The 5,536-nt window shown below is 36.5% G+C and overlaps 1 non-coding gene across 1 annotated transcript; it reads left to right on the top strand.

The window, feature by feature from the left end:
* Positions 1-909: 909 nt before the first annotated feature.
* LOC112773683 (small nucleolar RNA R71) lies at positions 910-1,017 on the top strand. The gene has a single exon (XR_003188220.1). It is a non-coding gene; the product is annotated as a small nucleolar RNA R71 (small nucleolar RNA).
* Positions 1,018-5,536: the final 4,519 nt, after the last annotated feature.

Here is a 5,536-nt window from a genome sequence, read left to right as displayed (position 1 = left end):
AAGGAGGTTCAATGGAATCTCTATGGTCTCTAGATGAGCCTCAGAGTCCTTTGGTTCCTCAGAGGGAAGCTCCTTATTGATCACTGGACGTCCCAGGAGGTCATCCTCCTTGGGATTCACGTTCTCTCCTCTCCTCAGAGGTTCGGCCATGGCGCTTATGTCAATGGCCTTGCACTCTCCTTTTGGGTTCTCTTCTGTATTGCTTGGGAGAGTACTAGGAGGGATTTCAGTGATCCTTTTACTCAGCTGGCCCACTTGTACTTCCAGATTTCTAATGGAAGACCTTGTTTCATTCATGAAACTTACAGTGGCCTTAGATAGATCAGAGACTAGATTTGCTAAATTAGAAGCATTTTGTTCAGAGTTCTCTGTCTGTTGCTGAGTTGATGATGGAAAAGGCTTGCTATTGCTAAACCTGTTTCTTCCACCATTATTAAAGCCTTGTTGGGGCTTTTGATCCTTCCATGAGAAATTTGGATGATTTCTCCATGTTGAGTTATAGGTGTTTCCATAAGGTTCACCTAAGTAATTTACCTCTGCTATTGCAGGGTTCTCAGGATCATAGGCTTCTTCTTCAGAAGATGCCTCTTGAGTACTGTTGGATGCAGCTTGCATTCCATGCAGACTCTGAGAGATCATATTGACTTGCTGAGTCAATATTTTATTCTGAGCCAATATGGCATTCAGAGTATCAACTTCAAGAACTCCCTTCTTCATAGGCGTCCCATTACTCACAGGATTCCTTTCAGAAGTGTACATGAACTGGTTATTAGCAACCATGTCAATGAGTTCTTGAGCTTCTGCAGGCGTTTTCTTTAGGTGAATGGATCCACCTGCAGAAGTGTCCAGTGACATCTTTGATAGCTCAGATAAACCATCATAGAATATATCCAGGATGGTCCATTCTGAAAGCATGTCAGAAGGACACTTTTTGGTCAACTGTTTGTATCTTTCCCAAGCTTCATAGAGGGATTCACCTTCTTTCTGTCTGAAGGTTTGAACATCAGCTCTAAGCTTGCTCAGCTTTTGAGGAGGAAAGTACTTGGCTAAGAAAGCCGTGACCAGCTTATCCCAAGAGTTCAGGCTGTCTTTAGGTTGAGAATCCAACCATAATCTAGCTCTGTCTCTTACAGCAAAAGGGAAAAGCATGAGCCTGTAGACTTCAGGATCGATTCCATTAGTCTTAACAGTATCACATATCTGCAAGAATTCAGTTAAGAACTGAAAATGATCTTCAGATGGAAGTCCATGAAACTTGCAGTTCTGCTGCATTAGAGAAACTAATTGAGGTTTAAGCTCAAAATTGTTTGCTCCAATGGCAGGAATGGAGATGCTTCTTCCATGTAAATTGGAATTAGGTGCAGTAAAGTCACCAAGCATTCTCCTTGCATTGTTGTTGGGTTCGGCTGCCATCTCCTTTACTTGTTCGAAATTTTCAATCAAGTTGTCTCTGGATTGTTGTAATTTAGCTTCTCTTAATTTTCTCTTCAGAGTCCTTTCAGGTTCTGGATCAGCTTCAACAAGAATGCCTTTTTCTCTGTCCCTACTCATAAGAAAGAGGAGAACAAAAGAAAAGAAGAGGAATCCTCTATGTCACAGTAAAGAGGATCCTTATTGTTAGTAGAAGAAAAGAAGAAGAAATTCGAACACAGATAGAGTAGGGGGTTCGAATTTGGTGATGATGTGAGGAAGTAATGTTAGTTAATGAATGAATAAATAGAATAGGATGAGAGAGAGGGGGGAATTTTCGAAAATTATTTTTGAAAAGGAGTTAGTGATTTTTGAAAATTGGTTTTTGAAAGTTGTTAGTATTTTTTTTTTTCAAAATTTTTGAAATTAAAAATAAAAAATAAAAATAATTAGTTAATTAAAAAGAAATTTTTGAAAAAGGGGAAGATATTTTCGAAAATAGAGAGAGAGAGTTAGTTAGGTGGTTTTGAAAAAGTTAAGAAACAAACAAAAAGTTAGTTAGTTAGTTGAAGCAAATTTTTGAAAAGATAAGAGGTTAGGAGGTTAGGAAAGATATTTTGAAAAGATATTTTTGAAAAAGATAAGATAAGAAGATATTTTTGAAAAGATATGATAAAATTAGTTTTGAAAAAGATTTGATTTTTAAAATCACAATTAATGACTTGATTCATAAGAAATCACAAGATATGATTCTAGAACTTAAAGTTTGAATCTTTCTTAACAAGCAAGTAACAAACTTTAAATTTTTGAATCAAAACATTAATTGTTTATGTTATTTTCGAAAATTATGATATAAAATAAGAAAAAGATTTTTGAAAATTATTTATGGACTTTTCGAAAATAACTAAGAATTTTGAAAAAGATTTGATTTTTGAAAAAGATTTTGAAAAAGATAAGATTTTCAAATTGAAAATTTGATTTGACTCATGAGAAACAATTTGATTTTAAAAATTTTTGAAAAAGTCAATCCAAATTTTCGAATTTGATGAGAGAAAAAGGGAAAGATATTTTTTTGATTTTTGAAATTTTTATGAAAAACATGAAAATTATGCAATGCATGAGATTTTTAGATCAAAACATGTGATGCATGAAAGAATGCTATGAATGTCATGATGAACACCAAGAACACTTTGAATGTCATGATGAACATCAAGAACATATTTTTGAAAAATTTTAATGCAAAGAAAACATGCAAGACACCAAACTTAGAATTCTTTAATGCTTAGACACTAAGAATTCAAGAATGCATATGATAAACATGAAAAGACACAAAACAAAAAATCATCAAGATCAAACAAGAAGACTTACCAAGAACAACTTGAAGATCATGAAGAACACTATGAATGCATGATATTTTCGAAAAAAAAATGCAAGATGCATATGCAAGTGACACCAAACTTATAATGTGACTCAAGACTCAAACAAGAAACACAAAATATTTTTGATTTTTATGATTTTCTAATTTTTTTTGGATTTTTTCGAAAAATTAATTAAAAAAAGAAAAATAAGGATTCCAAAATTTTTAATATGAATTCCAGGAATCTTGCCATGTTAGTCTAAAGCTTCAGTCCAGGAATTAGACATGGCTCACTAGCCAGCCAAGCTTTCAAAGAAAGCTCCAGTCCAAAACACTAGACATGGCCAATGGCCAGCCAAGCTTCAGCAAACATATGAATGTAATTCATTCAATTTTAATCCAAAACCTCAATCCAAAAGAATTTAGACATGGCTTTACAGCCAGCCAGGCTTTAGCATGCATCATGAAACACTAGAATTCATTCTTAAAAATCTTGAATAAAGTTTTTTTTTTGAAAACATTTTTATTATTTTTTTTTCGAAAACAGATGAGAGATTTTTGAAAATATTTTTGAAAGATTTTTGAAAATAAAACGAAAAAAAAATTACCTAATCTGAGCAACAAGATGAACCGTCAGTTGTCCAAACTCGAACAATCCCCGGCAACGGCGCCAAAAACTTGGTGGACGAAATTGTGTTCCATGTTCTTTGTACTTGTGTGAGAGTAACAATATATAATTGTATTGAATCCTCATTGTGGCTCTATGTGTGGACACAACTCCGTTCAACTGACCAGCAAGTGCACTGGGTCGTCCAAGTAATACCTTACGTGAGTAAGGGTCGAATCCCACGGAGATTGTTGGTATGAAGCAAGCTATGGTCACCTTGTAAATCTCAGTCAGGCAGATATAAAGTGATAATGGAGTTTTCGAAATTTAATAATAGAATAGGGATAGAGATACTTATGTAAATCATTGGTAGGAATTTCAGATAAGCGAATGGAGATGCTTTTCGTTCCTCTGAACCTCTGCTTTCCTGCTATCTTCATCCAATCAGTCTCACTCCTTTCCATGGCTGGCTTTATGTGATACATCACCACTGTCAATGGCTACTTTCGGTCATCTCTCGGGAAAATGATCCAATGCCCTGTCACGGCACGGCTAATCGTCTGGAGGCATCACCCTTGTCAATGGCTTCATCTTATCCTCTCAGTGAATAATATGCTCACGCACCCTGTCACGGCACGGCTATTCATCTGTCGGTTCTCGATCATGCTGGAATAGGATTTACTATCCTTTTGCGTCTGTCACTAACGCCCTGCAATCGCGAGTTAGGAGCTCGTCACAGTCATTCAATCATTGAATCCTACTCGGAATACCACAGACAAGGTTTAGACTTTCCGGATTCTCTTGAATGCCGCCATCATTCTAGCTTACGCCACGAAGATTCTGGTTAGGAGATCTAAGAGATACTCATTCTAGCTTAATTCATATAGAACAGAAGTGTTTGTCAGGCACGCGTTCATAAGGGAGAAGGATGATGAGCGTCACACATAATCATCACCTTCATCACGTTCTTGGGTGCGAATGGATATCTTAGAAGAGAAATAAGAAGAATTGAATAGAAAACAGGAGTACTTTGCATTAATCTTTGAGGAACAGCAGAGCTCCACACCTTAATCTATGGAGTGTAGAAACTCTACCGTATGAAAATACATAAGTGAAGGTCCAGGCATGGCCGAGATGGCCAGCCCCCTAAACGAGATCAATAGTCTCCTAAGATGAACAATGGAATAAAACTGAGACCAAAGATGCCTAATACAATAGTAAGAGGTCCTATTTATAATAAACTAGTCACTAGGGTTTACATGAGTAAGTAATTGATGCATAAATCCACTTCCGGGGCCTACTTGGTGTGTGTTTGGGCTGAGCTTAAGTGTAGCACGTGCAGAGGCCATTTGTGGAGTTGAACGCCAGTTTCTGTGCCAGTTTGGGCGTTCAACTCTGGTTCTGGATCCTTTTCTGGCGCTGGACTCCAGATTTGGGCAGAAGGCTGGCGTTGAACGCCAGTTTACGTCGTCAATTCTTGGCCAAAGTATGGACTATTATATATTTCTGGAAAGCCCTGGATGTTTACTTTCCAACGCAATTGGAAGCGCACCATTTCGAGTTCTGTAGCTCCAGAAAATCCACTTTGAGTGCAGGGAGGTCAGAATCCAACAGCATCAGCAGTCCTTTTTCAACCTCTGAATCTGATTTCTGCTCAAGTCCCTCAATTTCAGTCAGAAAATACCTGAAATCACAGAAAAACACACAAACTCATAGTAAAGTCCAGAAATGTGAATTTAACATAAAAACTAATGAAAACATCCCTATTAGTAACTAGATCCTACTAAAAACATACTAAAAACAATGCCAAAAAGCGTATAAATTATCCGCTCATCATGCTCAAATGAACCCTTAGTTATGACCTTCTGTTTAGTTTAACTTTCTAGATCTAACACTAGGAAATTATCCCACTAATCAATTGCATAGCATGAGGACTCTAATTGGTGGCCATAAATTTCTACAAAACGTGGTGGCAAAGCTCTGACTCCCAATATTGCATATTACATCTAAAATTAAATGTTACTCCTCACAAGCTATTTAAAACACAAGACATAATATTATATGCAACTCCGCTAAAGAGACAATGAAGAATCTCTATAATGTATATAATGGGCTGGTTGTGTAGCCCAATATGGTTAATTAGTAAACATTAGACCATTAAT

The sequence above is a fragment of the Arachis hypogaea genome, chromosome 18 (genome assembly GCF_003086295.3).
Source record: "Arachis hypogaea cultivar Tifrunner chromosome 18, arahy.Tifrunner.gnm2.J5K5, whole genome shotgun sequence".
NCBI lineage: Eukaryota > Viridiplantae > Streptophyta > Magnoliopsida > Fabales > Fabaceae > Arachis > Arachis hypogaea.
The sequence above is the reverse complement of the archived record's forward strand: the minus strand, read 5'-3'. Positions and strand labels throughout refer to the sequence as shown.